Below are 18,887 nucleotides of genomic sequence, written 5' to 3'. Positions count from 1 at the left end.
AAATAAATACATAGGTGAGAGGGACAGAGTTTGGCAAAAGTCATGTCCTGATGGAGGCAATAGGTCAAATAGGGTGTCCCCGAGTACCAGCGTGCTCCTGCAGCCTTATCTGAGTGCCTTGAACCTAGGTGTCGGGACGAACCCGCATGTGCTGCAGCATACCATAAGCAACGTGCGCTCCCTCGTGATGTGGAGCGGGGGGGGGGCGTCCTCCCACACATTCACTGAGAAACATGACAACACCTTGCTAACATTAATCGCAGAATTGACAGTATATACATTAACTCAGAGAAAGAAAGTAATTCCCCTGAAACAGACAGAAATAAAGGGTTGATAAAGGACAGAGCTTGCTGAAGGTCGGGGTACGAGGTAGCAGCAAGTCAAAGCTGAGCGCCCTCTGTGGCTTTGGGTTCTTAAAACCTCTTAAGTGCTGCCATGAACTCCAGAAGACTTTTGTGTGAATTGACAGTGCTTGACAACACACCGGAAGCTGCGCGAGCACGTGCCGACCAGGCAGATCAGGCTGGTGGTGTGGTGCAGAAGAAAGATGCGACGTTATTTTGGGAGCTTCACACACGCCTGTCAACCTCTTGCCTCAAAAATGCAGGTGAAGTCAGGCCTTTCAGAGAGTGATGAGTGTTCCCTTTAAGGTCGACGGAGGATAGACACTTTTTTGAAGGGTGATATTGACTTGAATAGCAGGCAACTCTAGTGAAGTCTTTGGAAACATTTTGTTTGTGAGGCGGTGAAAAAACCTTGGTACAGGTCAGATGCGGGTGAGTTGACAAGTCTGCCAATGTGTGCACGTCTTCTCATTCTGGGAGCACTTTTTCATGGGCTGCCGAGTCGCAGAGAAGTGACTCCTTACTCCCATCTAGGAGCCCTCTGCACTTATTAAGAAATTGTCCCTGATGCTCAAATGTAAGGCGCTCCTCTCGAGGCATGCCACTCCATTTTGCAGCCCATCCAAGTCTGCTAATCAGCATCTTTTGTGAGTGGGAAGACAAGATATTCCAGACATAAGACATTATCGGTGATGTGCAATCTAAATAACTGTAGTACAAGCAGTTCGGGCACACATCTGGGCATACTATAGTAAAAAATTGACTAACCGATGCACTACTCTCAAACGTTTGTGCACACGTCTGTGTAACTATAGTATGCTAAAAACAAGCAACGGAGAGTGAAAGGGAAGGGGGGCGGGAACGGGCACACGGGGAGGGGGGCGGAATGGACACACGGGGAGAGGGGCGGAATAGACACGGACAGCGGGAGGGGGGGCGGGAAGGCAAGAATTAAAAACAAGCACTCACCTGGGCTTCCTCCGGCGGCCGTGGTCGGCATGGAATGACAAAAACAAACCCTAAAAAAAAAAACCGAAACTCCGCCCACCGCCGCGATGACTACATCGCAGAGGCGGAGAGGGAAAAAATCGCGGGAACGCCCCGAATCTGGTCCGGCCTTGACGGACAGAACCGGCTTCCAATGGCTAGCCTCCATTTATGGAGCTAGCCAATGGGAGCCGGGGACGTTCTTATAGCCCATATAGTAAACATTAGATTTCGCCTGCGCGAACAGTAACGCCAGGCGAAACTTAAAAAAAAAAAAAAGAGACCAAGGAGTATGTGGCCTGAGTATCTGAGTATTGTGTTTGGAGAACGAAGAGCGTGCATGAGAGGGAAGGGGGGGGGAGGGGGGGGGGGGGGGGTGGAATGGACGAAGTTGCAGTTAAGTAAGATAGGCTGTCATCTGCATGTTTGCTTTCAGGTAAAGGAAAACTCCCAAAAACATGTAACTTGTAGCATATATCAATATGCAATACCGAAAACAGCAAACTACCAGACATGCGCCACACTTGCTACTTATAATGTGACTGTGGATGGTCCGTTGTTTCGTTTCCTTTAGCTCCGATTTGCATTTCACAGGGGATGTCCGCCAACAGATAAGAATCTTTATGGCTGTGCTTAAAGCACTTTGGTATCCTGGTGTGGTATAGTCCCCAGACGGCGCCCCCAGTCCCTTGAAAAAAAAAAAACCTGATGGTCCACAGAATAGTGTGAAGAGCGTGCATGAGAGTGAGGTGGGGGGAGGGGGGAATAAAGAATGTGCTGCTAAGTGACAGAGAGGCTGTAGTCGGCGTGTTTGCGTGCAGTAGAAATAAAATTTAAAATAATGTACATTAAACAAAACATCAAAGTTGTCTCATATATTTAGATGCAATGACGGATACAGCCAAATCCAATTCGGGCGCCACACTTTTACTGATGTTGTGACTTGTGATGCAATGACGGATACAGCCAAATCCAATTCGTGCGCCACACTTTCTACTTATGTTGTGACTTGTATCACATGAAAAGTTTGTTCGCCGTTCTTAATTACTACAGCTCAATGTTGTTGTGCTAGAGAAGGGGGTGGGGGATGGGGACGGGCAGATGAATGTGAGAGAAGTGCGTGTGCGTGTTGCCGCGAGTTGAAAGGCAGGAAGTCGTATGCTTGGAAAGAGTGCACGTCTGAATGTTGTGCTACAGAGGAAGGGGTGGGTTCAGCAAAAGGCGCGCGCTGGACCTTAGAGAGGGTAGAAGGAAGAAGCAGATGGTGTGCGTGAATGTGAAAGAGTCTGGGGGCTGTTGGTTGTGTATTAAAATGTTTTGAGAGAAAAGCGGGCATAAAAGTAGAAGGGGGTGGGAGAACGTGCAGATGAATGAGAGAGAAGCTATGGTGTGCGTGTTGCCGTGCGTGAATGGGAGAGAGTCTGGGAGGGGGGGGGGGGGGGGGGGGAGAACGTGCAGATGAATGAGAGAGAAGCTATGGTGTGCATGTTGCCGTGCGTGAATGGAAGAGAGACTGGGAGTGTGGGGGGGTGGGAGAGAGAGTCTGTGGGCTGTTTGAGTTTGGTGTGCGTGTTTCCGCGAGTGAAAGGCAGGAAGATCTCGACCCGAATATATCAGAGCACTTTTCATGAGCACCAGGCAGTTGTATTACAGAGGGACACATTCATTTCTAGGCACAGGGAGATTGCATGATTTGCCAAGAATCACAGGATGGTGAGTGTCCCTGCCGAGACGTGTTTGCGTGTTTGACAGAGGAGGAAAGGTGGGAGGGAACACGGCCTGGGGGAAGCTGGCGGGGGAGGAGAAATCCGAGTAAGGCTGTGGAACCGATGGCTGGGCAGAAATGCGAGTCACGGCCATCAAGCAAATGGTAAGGGGAGCCTTTGAAGAGCAAGGCATGGGGATAGAAGCACGTTCACGTGCACTTCTACAAATCCGGATCGTAAAAAGTCAGCTTTGTGGTTTGGTTGCAGTAGGTCTCTCTGCGAGACCTAAAAAACGGTAAGGTCCCCCACTCAGGCTCTTCTCCTGCCACATCTGAGGATCTTCAGTGGACTCTTTCTAACTTCTTAGCATGGCAGTCCTTGCCGCTGTGTCCTCACATGACCCCATGCTCAAACCAACACTAAGAACAGTAGCACAGAAATTCAGCTCTGGCCGTCACTTTGTATATTCTGTCTGGCTGCAGTGTTGGTTACATTGTATTTTTCAGGAGTCTCGGAGTGGAGCGATCCAGCAGTTGGTGACAGATATGATGTCTTATTTGCAAAGGAAAGGTCAGTAGTCTTTTTAGTTGCAACATGTAAGCTTGGCTGTAAGCGGAAAAGTGCCATTGTTAGATCAGTTTGTGCATAAGAGGGCATTTTAATATTTCTGTTGAGTAGTATTTTGTTTCCAATGGAAGTCGTGTATCTGAAAGTTTGTGTTCGAGCTTGCATACTTTCCCTTTGAACCGTACTGTCGTCTCACCCCCAATGTTCTTTGCACGAAATGTAAAGGTCTTCATTAAAACACCATCGCTGGGGGTTTCTTTTTTCTATTTTTGGTTGTTCAATTAGCTTTATATGTTTTTTTTGCAACTTTCCCAAGCGTCCAATGAAAGCTTTGTGGTGTACAATAGTTTAGCTTATTAGGAAAGTTTGAGCTATTGGTATTGAAAATGACATTTATTATTACGTGTTGGTTTTGAAAATAGCGAAATTAATAGCTTTGTCATTTACAATGCCTATAGTTATAACTTTCGCAAATGTGACACCTATAGCACTTGTAATGCAATATGTGTTGTATTTACGTGACTTAGAAGTATTAATATTACAAATAACAATGGCTTTTAATTTTTTTAAATAATTAATACTTAAAAAATTATTGTTATTGTTATTTATAATGGCAATAGCTTAAACTTTTGTAAATAACGATTATGTTCAGTGTATTTTATTGGGACGAAAATCCAAGAACAGAAGTGAAATATTAACATCTTTTTGTGACATTTGTAATTAAGCTTGAAACATTGAGAGAACATATTTGAACCAGTTGTTGGTGAATGGTTGTGGCTGGAAACCTTTGATATAGAGTGTAGAAGTGAGTTTTTAATCACACTTATTTTAAATCACCGAGACGGAAAATTACGTTTTTGATTACTATGGGAGGATAAGTGCAAAGTCTGCTGAAATGGAATATTTCGATATAGTGCACTGGCCCAAAAAAAAGTTTGTAGAAAATGGCCAAAAAATGTGTGCTTACGGCCAGCGGTGCTGATTTTAGAAGTGGTGAGATAGGCTCGATTCTCCGCAGCTAAACATCCTGTGATTCTGGGCAAATCACTTAAAAGTCCCGATACTTAACAAAAAAACAAAACCCACCAATCTCATGGTACATACTGTGCACCAAACTGATGTCGACTCGAAGAAAATGGAACCAAAAATGTATGTTGGCCATCTGCTACATGTCAACTGATTTAAATAAATATAACTACATCTATGCCTGTACTGTTTAATGGTATGCTTGCATGTTTAAGTTCATGGCATCATCTTTCTGTCGGAATCCAGTCTTATCATTCGCTGGGAAGGACATTATTATAGGAACATTTCGGATGAGTTTTTACCACCTTTGTAACGGTACCCAAATTCAATAATAATCTCAAGCAAATCTAATATTTAGTACACAAGTACTACGCGAGTATACATGATTACTGAGGAGTTCATTTTAAAAACTTCAAAAAGTTGACATTGGAATTCAAAAGGACAGGCTGCGTTCAATATGGGTTCGGTGACGAAACACCGGGATGTTAGGCCTAACTTAAGAAAAATATTACTGCACTATCTTGCAACATGCTGTGTTGCTAAATAGTCACTACCTTCCAGAATAATGGTAGAAAGGGTTAAATCTGTGTACTAAGATAGTATCACAATACAAAAACTTGCCTAAAGACTCGCTAAAATAGCCCTGCCTTATTTCATGCAACAGTAAGGGTCAATGTGTAGTTACACTTTAAGTGTCTATTAAACTACTTTGCTGTCCTGCCGCATTCCCTTGAAGTGCCCTTGAGGACAGGATTTTGTGCAGGTTCCTGGAAGAACTACAAGTCTAGAAATGCTAATAGGTCTGCAGTTAGAATAGAAGATTTCACATGCCAGTGATATCCCAGTGCTTAACCCCTAAATCCTTGAAGACAATATACTTTATTATCATAGGTCTGTTCCAAGAATATTTGTGACTAGTGTGGTATGTTGGTGCATCTAGGAGTTCAGCCTGAGGCCTAGGTCAGAGTTATCCCTGTGTACAGCTGCCTCGTGGACCCAAGTAATGCGTGACACCTTCAGACACTATTGATCTTTTAGCAAGTGGCACTTAGCATGCTGGGATATTTTTAGACCAGTGGTTCTTAATCTGTGGGCCAAACTCCTGAGGGCCTGAGAGGGCTTCCTGAGGGCATATGCGCCTCTTTTGTCAGCCAGTTGTGGATATTTCAGTCAGCACTCAAAAGCAAGCTGTATTCTGGTACTTGTAGTTTTGCTTCAACACTTTTAGCAAGAGTTCAAAAATCCCGTCACGGAAAATGCTCCAGGGGGTAGCCGAGACTGGTTTAAAAAGAGGTGGGAGAGCCATTTGAAGATCGAGCCAGATGTCTGACTCTGGGCCAGCTCTAGGTCCTTTTGGAACCTCAACCCAAAACGAGCCGAGCTTTCGTGTGGCTTCTGTCTGCCACCCTTGCTTTAACCTTGTGTACAAAGATTTAACATCCTGGTAAAAAGGAGACAAATAAGACACCCATGTAGTGCATGATTTTTATAAAGTGAAACTAGAAAACTTGGCCTCCTCCAAACTGTGTGATCTTATGAAAATATTTTGTTTCTCCTCCCCCTTTTCTTCATTCCCTCAATAAACCTGAAAAGTGACTTCTTAATGTCAAAGCTGCCGCACGTTACAGAAATGAGTTCTGTTTTTTCTCTATTTTGCATTGACTTGTAATAATATTATCATATGTTACGTGCCGTTTGTTGCACGATTCACCCAGTAAAACAAATGCTAGGCTCGACTTGTGCTCAGGCTCTTACTGCCGAGCCAGACGCTGGCTCGACTTTCCCTGTTCAGATGTTGATTCACCCAGCTACTTCTATTTAAAATATTAGACATAATTTGAGAAGGTGACACTCCAGCCCCGCACCCGTGAAGTACCACGCTCGTCTTGCACGGGCACTTCCCTGTTCAACTACCAGTTCACTTGTAGCAGGACGACAGCCTTCTGCGTGAGGCCCGCATCCACGGAGTGTCAGAGAGCAGCATTGTTGACGCGGGCGGGGCTCCCATGCCGGAGGGAAAGCTCCGCGGTGGCTGCCGAAGTCAGGAGTGGCGACGATGCGGTGAGTATGGCTTAGTTGTAAGGGGGGCGGGGGTGTGTGTCTGTGTGTGTCTGCGTGTGTCTGCGTGTGTCTGCGCGTCTGCGCGTCTGCGTGTCTGCGTGCGTGCGTGCGTGCGTGTGTGTGCGTGCAGGGGGGGTTGGGGGCTGCGGCAGGTGTGTGCGTGTATGCGTGCGTGTCTGTGTGTGCGTGTCTGTATGTGTGTGTGTGTGTGTGTGTGTGTGCAGAGGGGGCGGAAGCGTGTGTATGTGCGTGCACGCGCGCCTGTGTGTGTGTGCAGGGGGTGGGGGCTGGCTGTGTGTGTGTGTATGCTCAGTGTTTGCATGCAAGCCAAGCGAAGCGAAAGCAGGGGCTGGGTGTGCGTGTCTGCGCAAGCACGTCTGAGAGGCGCGCTCCCGCAGTGAAAACTGGAAAGGAAAAGCGCGTGGCATATTGGTGTCCACATTCCCAGATACGGGCAACAAAAGGTCTCGAGCAGACTACGCTGCTCGACCTAAAAATTGTTACCTCTGCTGTGAATGTATGTCATGTCACGCGCATCCTTGTTAATCTTTTCTGCTCTCTTCCATTAGCCACTCTTTCCACAGTCTTCTTTTTCAACTTTATTTTTCCAGTGCTGACCCCCAACAGTCTAGCAAAACATTTAGTTTTTGTACTTATCCACTAGGTGTTTGGTGCTTCTACTGTCTAATCATACAGACTACTATGCTTTTCTCTTACCCACCAGTGCTCTCCTTCACCTGCCTCAGTGTGTGCTCTTATCATCCTGCCTGCACTCTTCCTCAACAACCTCATGTGCCCTCCTCACGTGTCACTATATCTGCTTTACCAGCTTCAGTATGTGCCCTAGTTCTCGGACGCTGCTCTTCTACATCTTACACCGTGCCACATAATTCCCATCTGCATCATATCACTCAATGCCACACAGTTAAACGCCACACAATTCAGCTCCACACATTTCCATTTCACATCACATAATTCAATACAACAAACCACATACTTGATATCAACACAATTCAACAAATGCATCCAATCCACAACATAAAATTCGATATCATACCATACAATTCAACAGAACACATTATAATTAAACTCCATTACAATACCACACCACTAAACAAAATATCTATCCGCATATTTATACTCCATTACGCTCAAACCCACTCTATATAATTCCAGTACACTCAATATCACATAATAACTGTCAACATAATTCCACTGCACAAATCTACTCCACACACTATTCCACGCCACACAATTCCACAACTAACAGTTTCAATCCAAACCAGATCATTCAACTCCACACCACATACATCCACTCCATAAACGTAAGTAAAAGACATTGTCATTTACACTACCATTAGCTCCAACTTTCACAAAGGCGAGACCGTTGCATTGCAAATGCTTGTTTCCACTTTGCAGTAGAACAGGCTAGAGTAGTGAGTCTTCTTGCTTCTCTGAGAATGTCCATACAAGGTTGTGATAGATTTAAGTAACCAAACTTTAGGACTTCAGGAGACAGATCGAAATGTTGAGGGGGTTGGTAGTACGGGTGTCTGACTTCTCCATTGTTCTGCGCAAGAAGGTCCTGCCTGTCGCACAGTACTTGGTGGGGAACTGCTGATAGTTCTAGGAGTGTGGTACACCATGGCAGTTACACCCATGTGGGAACCACCAGGATGAGGGCGAGAGATGCTTGCCAAAGTTTGTGAACCACAAACAGAAGCAGTGGGAGAGGTGGAACAACGTAAATAAATATCCCCGACCAACTCATCCATAGTGCAATGCCCCTGGGCTGTGGTGTGTGGGAACATGGTGGTTAAGTGTGGGCATTTAGCATTTTCTGCTGTGGCGAAAAGGGGTATGGTCTGGATGACCCCAGCGCTGTCAGAATGGGAGGAGGACTTGCGGGTGGAGTTCCCACTTGGAGTTTTTGGTGCCTCCTGCTGAGGAGATCTGCAAAGTCATTTTCCACACCTGGGAGGTACTCCGCTAACAGCTGAATGTTATATCGTATAGTCCACCTCCATATGTTATGGGCTAAACAAGATCGCTAAAAGGACCTGGTGCACCAGTTTTTGCAGATAATACATGGCAGTCAAGTTGTCGGTTTTGATCAGGCTACCTTGCCAATAGGGTGGGGAAGGAAGGCTGTGAGTGCTAGATGAAGAGCTAGCACCTCCAGGTGACTGATTTAGAAATGTGTTTGTCTGATTGTATAGTGTCCCTGAAAGGTTAGACCCTGTGAATGAGCTCCCCATAACCAGTGAGGGAGACGCCGGTCATGGTTCTCTATGGAACTGTGGCTAGGAAAGGCCGTCCTTTTAGGAGATTGGTGGTATACCATCACTGCAGAGAGTGGTAAGCTTGATTGCTCACCAACACTAGATCTAAAAAATTACCCTCTGGTAGAGTCCATTGTTGCGCTGAGCACTCTTGCAATGGAAGCTCAATCTACACTCATGAAGGAGGAGGGTGCGCAAGTTTGGGAACAAGATGCTACCCTGCTGCTGTAACAGAAGGGGCAGCCTCATCGGAAGACAGATACTCATGGGTTTGGGATATCAAACTCTGTGCCCATTCTATAACCCCAATCTGACTACTTTCCGTAAACAGCTAAAAACCCTGCTGTTTAATGCCTAACAAAGTAACCTCACGAGGGCTCCTTCTGTTTTTAGCGCCTGGACGCCTCAGGGCAGCTGCAGCGCTCTACAAGTCACATTTTCATTTCATTTCATTTCATTCATTCTGGAACCACAAGAATGACTTGGGCCCGGTCGTTCCTGATCTTCTTAAGAACTTTGGATAGGGGTGGTATCAGCAGAAAGGCATAAAGGAAGCCTGAGTTCTACTCAAGATTAAAAACGTCTGTGCGTGAGAGCCGCCTTAGAAACTCCAGCGTGCAGAACTGCTGACCTTTGCACATTCCCTGTGTGGTGAACAGATCTAACCAATGCTCTCCTCAGTGTTGGAAGAGACCTTGTACCACCTCTGGATGAGGATGCCTACAATGATCAGCTGGGCATTGATGGCGGAGTTCGTCTGCTCTGGCGTTCAGACAGCCTGCCAGATGTTGAACCACCAGTGAAATACTTTGAAGTTCCAGCCATGTTGCAGAGTTACAGGGCCTTTTGACACAGGGTCCACAATCCCATCCCATCCGGATTGTTGCAGTACCACATGGCAGTGGTGTTGTCTGTTAACAACTGAACTGGACTTCCCTTGATTGAAGGAAGAATAGCTTTTAATGCCTGTCAGATCACCCATAGTTCCGGCAGATTGATATGGAGATGGGACTCAGCCAAAGAACACTACTCTGATCTCCGGCTCTCGCACTTGGCAGCTCCAGCCCATGAGTGACTCGTCTGTCACTACAGTCATCTCTGGGTGGGGAGAGGAGAGGGGTATGCCGCTGATCCAAAAGTAGTTAGTCAGTCACTGCTGCAGGTCTTCTGCAGAAATTCCCCTGATGCTGCGGTCACTGGTCCTGGACTTCAGTTCACAATGCACAGCCCACATATGCCAGAGGTCATGCGTAACCAGCAGGATGAAGAAGGCTAGAAGGCCCAAAAGCCTCAGACTCAGTCGCATTGTAAACCAGGATAGAAGCTGAAACATCTGAAACGTAGCCTGAATATCCTGGACTCCCTGTTTGAGAGGATAGGCCCGAAACTCCATGGTGTCCAGAACAGCTCTGATGGAAGGGAGATCTGAGAGGGAGTCAGTTATGACTTTGGCACTTGGACAGTGAACCACAGCGAGAGCAGGACGTCTGCTGTAGTCTGGAAGTGGGAGATGACTGCCTGGAGCGAGCCCTCCTTCAAGAGCCAATCACAGAGGTAGGGGGAAGTCTCAAATCCCAGACCTCAGCAGAAGTGCTGCTACCACCGCCATCACCTTGGTGAACACCTATGGGACACTGGTAAGGTCAAAGGGGAGCACAGCAAAACAAATGTGCTTGTGGCCCACCATGAACTTCAGGTAATGTCTTTGGACAGGACAAGACTGGGAGCTGCAAGTCCAGCTCTACCACCCAGTATCCTGGGTCGTGAGCATCTAAAACTTCTCCAGGAAGAAGTTAAGAATGTGTAGTTTTAGAATAGGACGGAGGCCTCCGTTCCTTTACGGCACCAGAAAGTAGCGTGAATAGCAACCACAACTTACTTCTGATGCTGGCACTCTCTCAATGGTTCCTTTGGCCAAAAGAGCCAGTACTTCCTGATGGAGCAAGGAGAGCTGGTCCTCTGTCAGTCTGTCGGGAGTAGATTTCATGGGTGAAGGAGTTTCTAGGAAGGGGGATTGTGTAAACCCCTCTGGACGATTTCAAGAACGTACTTGTCCAATCTTATGTGACTGCCCGTGGGGCAGGTGTTGGTAAATCCTGCCTCCCAGTGGATGCCTGTGCTGGTATGAGGACAATTAAAGAGGTTTGGGGGCTGAAGGTCAGTGGCTGGCCTGATCTCTAGCACTGGCATGTGGGAACCGCATCTGCGGTCACAAAACCACTGGGAAGCCATTTGGCCTTGGTGGCTAGGCAGGAAAGGACACTGTTTGTAGCCCTCACTGTAGCCATGGAAGGGGCAAAAGGCAGACTAGGGTTGGTGAGGAATCATGGATAGGCCCAAAGATATGGCCCCAGCCCTGCTGTCATTGAAGCACTCCAGCGATCATTCTGCCTTTTTGTTACAGAGGTGAAAGCCATCAAAAGGCATGTCCTTGAGGGAAGCCTGGACATCCCCTGAAAAGCCACTGGCTCTCACCCAGGCCTGGTGTCCGAATGTCACTGATGATACAACCGATCTGCCTAGCGAGTCAGTTGTGGCCAGCCCACATCGGATTGTGAACTTTCGTGCATCTCACCAGTCAGCAATGGCTTGGAGGCGTGAGCATGGCTCCGCGGAGGTCAGAGGTGGGAGGGGTGGGAAGAGTATAGCTTTGGCTTTAGGAGAGTATGGTTTAGGCCTCCTCAAAGACCATGGGCAGCACTTTTGGAACCGAATTCCACACACTGTGGGTGTATAAGCCGTAAAGGCACGCAGTGCTCACTGACCACAGTGCTAGGCTGGCGGAAGAGAACATCCTCTTACCAAACGTGTTCAGCCTTTTGGATTCCCTATCCAGTGGGGTGGAAGGGAGCGCACCTGGATAATTTAGAAGGTGGAGGCTTGGAGCACCAAGTTCTCTTGCGTGGGATGATGGGTGAGTAAACTGGAGCCATAAATAAAAGTCATGGTCATTTACAATGCCAATAGCTAAAACCTACGTAAATGTGGGGCCTATTGCATTGCAAAAGCCTGGGGCCTATGCTAGCTACCAGCTTGGGCGGCCCCAGAGGCTGGAGGCAACTCCTGAGCGAGCCTTATCTGCAGTAGCTGGTGACAAGGGTCAAAGGGGCTTCATTTCAGTGCGTCATTCACCAGAAATAAAATGCAGTGATACCTGAAATTCAATAGTAGGGAAACCCGCATAACATAGTAAAAGGGAACCCTTCTTAATTCTAACATGGATGCGGATCTAGAAAACAATGGCATTTGGTGGTATGCATAATATTGACACACCTTGATGTCCTCTTGATTGTGTGCACACGCCCTGCAAGCGTCCCGTCACCTGGTTAATGGCCACGTTCATCGCCATTGACTATACACCTGATCTCCAATCACCATGTTATACTTGTCCAGTAATATTTGTCTATTTCCCGAACATCATCTACCGAATTACTTTAAGTGAATAGCTCTTGCACCTGTATATCTATTTTGATTTGTATTTTTCACATGTTGCTTCATAATCTCTATCTACTTGTATGCCATATTGCTATATATTATCTTCTCATGTAAAGCGCTCGATACCTCTGGGTCTAGCCAGCTCTATATAAAAATTTTAAAATAAATAAATATAGAACACTGGTAAGCAGTGACTTTAGCTGAAAACCGGCTTGCATAATGAAAAACACGAATGTCACCTGAACGGAGGCGAGATTTGAGGGACTGAGACGCAAATGAAACGTAAGGTCAGCAATTTAGAAAGGCGCGGAGTACACTTGACGTGCCCGCTCCTGGTGCAGCATGCTAGCCTTTAATGGCTCCATCTGTTCACTTCAGAAAGAATTTAGGAACACGTGTGGGTTAAACGGTGTCCTTTACTTCCTTCATGGAGATGCTTTGCAGTAGTACCCGTCCCTCGGCCTCACGCTGCATCCGCTTGGAGTGTCTGTTATGACTTGGGGGGCTCGAGGCAGGGACGGCCTAGGCAGGTTCAGGCCACGATCCCTCCACGGGCAGTTCTTTCCCACCAGCTCGAGTCCTTAAGCTCAGGCTGGGAAAGGACCATCTGCTCAGTCAATGGGGCGAGTGTGTGCGCTGCCTCCGGCTCCTTACAGCCCTCACCCCGGCGAATGCCGAACCTCTAATCAACACAAACTTGCTTCCTTCTAATACTGAGACATGTCAAAGAGTGCTGAGGTTTAATGACCTATCAGCATGGTGTGTGCTCCTTGTAAGCAGAACACTGCAGTATATGCAGCAGGTGACATAGGATAGGATGTCTAAACATTGTAAAATACTATTATTTTAGAGAGAAATGAAGTAGATGGTGCTGTTGATAGGTGGTACTGCACAACCTTACACCTGTGCAGGTGGAGAAGGTGGAAGCGGACATGATTTATCGGAGGGGGAAACCTGGAGGAACACACGGTTATTTGTGGGCTGCTTCTACCTGCCTGTGATTCATACCTCCAGGATTGAGGTGTTCACTGCCCAGAGGCCATTGAAAAGAAATGTAAAGAGAGTAAACGTAAGTGACTGACTAGCTGAACATGCCACCTTCCCAATATGCCTGCCTGTCTGTCTGTTTTTCTACGTACTGCTGTCTGCCTACTTGTTTGTCTATCTAGCTGTATCAGTCTGTCTTTCTACCCATCTATGTCTATCTATCTATCTATCTATTTATAGATGTAATCCTTCTATCTAGCTGTAGGTCTGTCTTCCTGTCCGTTCGATTATAGGGTTATCTCCTGGCCCAGCTGGCAGTCAACCTGAACATCTAAAACTTTGCATTACGGGCAATAGAGGACCCCAACATCCTTCGCTTCCAGTCAGTATTAGCCCATACACCGCCACATCCCCCAAACCAAACTCCTACTCACCACTCTTGGTTCCCAGATGCCTTGGGGTTGAACCTAATGTCGCTGTTGATGTTGAACAAGACTTTGTCTTTCGTCAGGTCCGGAACGTTGACCTTATAGAGGGGGAGCTCGAAGAGGGCCGCCAGCCTAGAGTGTCCCTGGTCAGCGTGCGCCTTGTTGACACTTCCGTCCTGAATGAGCTCTTTTTGGTTCAGGTCCTTGCTCAGGCCGTAGGGCTCCGGCCTCTCGAACGCCTCCCCCTTCTCCAGGGTGCCCATGAATTTCTCCAGTGAGTGAGAGGACAGGTTGGATCTGGATTCGCTGCTGAAGTCCTGCAGGATCCGCAGCGTGTGCTTGTTTGGCAAGCCCGACTCAGCACCTGTGCTTGCCCCTGCCCTGCGCCTCTTCACTGGGCTTGTGGGCACACGAGCAGCCGGTGGTCGCGTCCGTGCCCACCGCGCACTTCTCCAGCTTTGGTAGTAGGTCAATCATAACATGCATCGTGAAAACTATCAAAACACCATCAGGATCAGCACCATCAAAAGAGATGGATGGGGGGTGACTGGGCAGAATACAATGGAAAGGAAAGTGGAAGTGGGGAGTAAAGAAAGTGAAAGCACCCCATGCGCATGTTCTGCAGAAACTCCGTCAGGAGCCGTGCACATCGCCTGTCCGGGCATGTGCACATCTCCTATCCCCCTTCGGAAGCTAAATCAACAACAATAAATCTAGCAAGGGAGCAGCGCAAGCGCTGCGTGGCTAGGCGAGACCTAAAAATAGCTTCAACAAAATGTTGAAAAAGTCAGTCGAAAGATTACTGGGGGTAGCACTCTCCAGATCTGCGCTGTCTGGAGCCGAACGAGAAGGCTGATGTCAGCATGCTGAGGTGGCACCTATATAGGCACAGTACATGGCACTTCCGGTTTGGAGAACACTGACGAGGAGCCAAGGGACACCTTCTAGTCATAGTGATACTGCTCAAGAATTTCCAGATCTAGTCCGACACTTGTGGAGAACTCCAAGGTGAGAAATCTGCAGCTAGAAATCTTTCAGATATTGATATTCTGTAGGCAGAGGCAAATATTTTATCAAGGGTGGACCTTCTGTATTTGTGGACCAGAGGCCATTTGTGGAAGGTTTATTAATCCTAGTATGGGAAGTAGACTTTTATCTTGGTATGAAATGGGATCATCATATGTGCTACTGAAATACAGGAGCATCCAGATGTGTAAATCATTTAAGGTGTAGAATGCCATTTAGTCCAGGGGAGATACAGGATTGTATGATGGGGCCTGCAGAGAAGGCAGAAATTACACTTGAAAGATACTAACAGCAAGCTTTATAATAATAGGGTTTTCACAGTAAGGGGGCTTAAATGTTCTCCATTTGTGTAGTTTCAAGATCTTTTTTGTGGACAATGGCTATTCCTCCTCTGGTATTATGGATTGGATGGTTCATTTGAAGAATCTTGGACCAATCAAGGACTGTCATGAAAAAATAAGTGTGTCCTCATGTAGGTACACTTCATTCACAAATAAATCATGGCTGACATTCAATACTAAACTATGAAGGTTGAAGCAATACTTATTCACTGATCTAGCATGCAGGAGATTGCAAAAGAGGCTGATGCAATTTTGATTTTGGTGAGTGGATATGGTATGTTTGTTTAGGGGAAGGAGGAGGGGGGAAGGGATTTGGAGATGGAGAGGGGTTTGGGTTAGATGCCAGCATGCTTAGGAGTGATTTTACAGAATAGGAATGGGGCGGTTAGAAATCAGTCGAAGTAGTCGCAAAGACATCATAATTAGTGTCTGGTCTGTTTTGCGAACGAGGGAAAAGGAGAATGGGTAACAGAGGTTAACAGGATGAAGATATGAGCATAAGCAGCTAGATGAGGTGGATGGCAGGAGAGTGAAGATGGAGGGATAGTGAGGGTTAATGTGAGATTTGCTGTGTTGGGGAGTGGGGGTATTATTGAGAGTGGAGGGAAGAATGTTCAAAACCGGGATAAGCATTCTAGGATAGAATTAATTGGTAAGGTGCCCACAGCCTAAATAGGTTGAATGAGTGAAGGAGTAGCAGGGTTTGTGGTACTGAAGTGCTAACTAGATGGAGATTTAGTAAAGTATACTGTAAGGTAGGAAAGGGGTTATATAATATAGGCAGGGTGGAAGGGAAGTTAGGTTGGTTTTCAACTGAGAAGATGGCTGGGGTTTGAGGGAGGGAAGCTACTTACGCTAAGAAGCAAGCAACAATTGATCCAGTGGTTCATAGATGAGTAAAGATTAGAAGCTCTGGAGAACAATATTGACTGCCCGGAAAGCTTACATCCCTACATTGACATCTTTGGATCTCCTGGGGGTGAGGATACCCAATCCTATGCCACACCCCAAAGCACATCACTGCCTCCATCCTACCAGATGTAAAGCAATGGTCCAAGATGCTCCTTGTGAGTTGCAAGAATGCACAGACACCTACAAGGCACAATACAATAAACCTTGCCATACCAGGAATTATTGACCTCCGACACCCTTTACGGATCCTTTTCTATGGCCGACACAAAAATAACCAAAAAGATTCCCATGCTTAAAAAAATCTCACCTTTAAAATAAATTCAGTGTCCCTCAGTATATTGCTCTATGGTGTTTAGCCAGCAAACCTAACCAACCAGGCTCTTCAAGCGCGGTAAGGCAAAGTTATGCCGAGTCTGGAATTACAGTTCCCTAGAGTAGCTCATTGTGTGTAGCTCTCACTACGGCAGAGTGACCGTGTGACATTTTCCAACACACAGTAATTTTTGCAGCTGACTGCCTCAGGACTGTTGGGGAGAGTAGTTTGGCTGGTCCTTGCCAGGCGGGAATACTACAGCACTGGCAGAGAATGGAATAGCTCGGAGGAATTCCACCTACCAGACCTGCCTTCTGCAGTGGCCACAGATGTACTTTCGCTGCGTCCTTGCCTTGGGGAGGGGAAGAGGGAATGTGACTGCATCATGACCACTCCGAAGGTGCTGATGTTATCTGTGCTGCATCAATGTAAAGCCACCTTTTGGGAAAGAGTTGAGAGATGTTTGCGGACATAGCTTGAGGACAGACTGTAAGAGAAAACAGTTCTGTGCAGTCAATGATGTGAGCCGTCAGGTCTACTTGAAGGTAAAGACCTATCAGAGGGGCACCACAGCACACTGGGAACCACCATGTTGGGTTGGGGAGGTCATGCAGTAACAATACAAACGCTACCCCCCCCCCCCCCTCCCCGCCCTGCTTGTGGAAGGTACCATCTTTTCATAAGAGCTGTAATGCTAATTGGTAGGGAGGTGTCGCCATGGACTAAATACCATAGCGAATTTCACCTATGATTCTACTACATGGACAATATCCATCAATTCATAGAGAATCTACTCAAATGAAACTATACGATGCAATAGAGTATAAGGATATATAAAAAAGCAAAACTCACGGAATTTTAAGTGTACGAAGGTGTGCTCAAGGAACTTGAAACATAATGCACACCCCTGAGAAAAGGCTTTACTCACTTTCGAGAAAGTACAGTTAACTGTAGTCTGTTCCAAGCATTGGCTACAGTACCTACACGCACAACTATCAATTGCAGGGAACAAGGCTTCCAGGTAATTACTTTTCCAGAGGGTCCCAGAAACGGAGGAAGGACAAGACATGATCAGATTCCTCCTACGGCTTATACCTACACTCCTGGGACAGGAATTTACTCCCCCTCTAGAATTTCTAAGCGCACTTAAAGGTTTGACCCCGAACAGTTCCCAAGAGACACCCCCAGGCCAATTATAGTCTGTGTATTATAGCATCAGAAAGTGGAAGCCCGACTGCAAGCATATGCGGAGCATATGCGAATAAAGGTTATGGAATCTCTTTTGCTGTGGATTTTTCATATGAGACTCATACTTTGCAAAATATGTTTGTTGGTAGGTGTCACTCTCAGGAAACAGTACAGCAGATATGGTCTACAGTATCCAACCACATTGCTAGTGACCATGGATGTGAAAAGTAGATAATTCCATGATGCAGCAGATTTGGAAAGGCTAATGGAGCATCTGGAATAAAGGCATCTACACATGGAAACAGACAACCCCACCCCAAAGAGACAGTAACTGCCACACAAAATCAGATCCCTAGGTGCAGGGTCAATGAAAGAGACCAACCCAGATATTCACCACTCAAACCCCCCACCCCCTGGAACAGACCGCAACAAATCTTGATCGCCACTAAAACTATAATAACGTCTACCCAATATTGTAATGTAGCTGAAACTCTGGGCGATACCCACTGTAACAATATAAATAATGAGAATATCTGTGAGTTAAGTAGTGAGTGAAAACACAAACGACGGTAGCGGATACTAACTGGATCAAAGCTTTTTTTATTTCTATCACCATAAGGACCACCTGAATAGGATAGTCATTAACAAACGCTAGACAAGCACTGGTAAAGCTAACAGGTATCCACTTTGAGATCCATTTGCTTTGTCAATGATATTTAGCCATGCTATAACGCATCCCTGTGCTGTGCAGCATGGCTAAATAAGAAAAAATAAGCTTGATATTAGATTAATTATGCCCAACCTGCAGTCAAGGCAATAAAAGCTCCAAGAACCTTGGAATCACTGAAGACCTGATTGCTCCACTATCAGGCTAAAAGGTCAGTTCCAACACAAACAGCTTTCCAGGCAGTACACTCTACCGTAAGTGTTGGCCTGTATTTCGCACCACCAGCCCAAACCAGCAGAATTATTTTGAAACCTTAGCAAACTGTTGTGCTTTTCTCATCTAGCACCTAAAAATACATAAGCATTTACACCAGCTAGTCTGGAAAGTAAAACGTACAGTAGCACCAAAGATATGGGCCCCCTCCAAAGTAGGTATGACTGAGTTTTGGCTCCATACATAAACTTCGGGTTACATCTGGGTCTCATCTTGGTAGGAAAAAAGGCTGTATAGCAAACCAATTATTGTTGTACCGCCCTAATACATATACTCACAATATTATGCGACCTTGAATGATTATTGGCCGAGACAAAATGATGTATCAAATTTCGGAGACCATT

The 18,887-nt window shown here is 46.4% G+C and overlaps 1 protein-coding gene across 1 annotated transcript in view; it reads right to left on the bottom strand.

Moving 5' to 3' along the window:
* The window catches only part of PTBP3 (polypyrimidine tract binding protein 3), a 627,347-nt gene that overhangs the window by 472,213 nt on the left and 136,247 nt on the right, over window positions 1–18,887 (bottom strand). The window lies entirely within an intron of this gene.

Source organism: Lissotriton vulgaris, chromosome 3_1 (assembly GCF_964263255.1).
Source record: "Lissotriton vulgaris chromosome 3_1, aLisVul1.2, whole genome shotgun sequence".
In the NCBI taxonomy this organism is placed as follows: domain Eukaryota; kingdom Metazoa; phylum Chordata; class Amphibia; order Caudata; family Salamandridae; genus Lissotriton; species Lissotriton vulgaris.
Note: the sequence above shows the minus strand (reverse complement) of the source record. Positions and strands in the feature narration are given on the sequence as shown.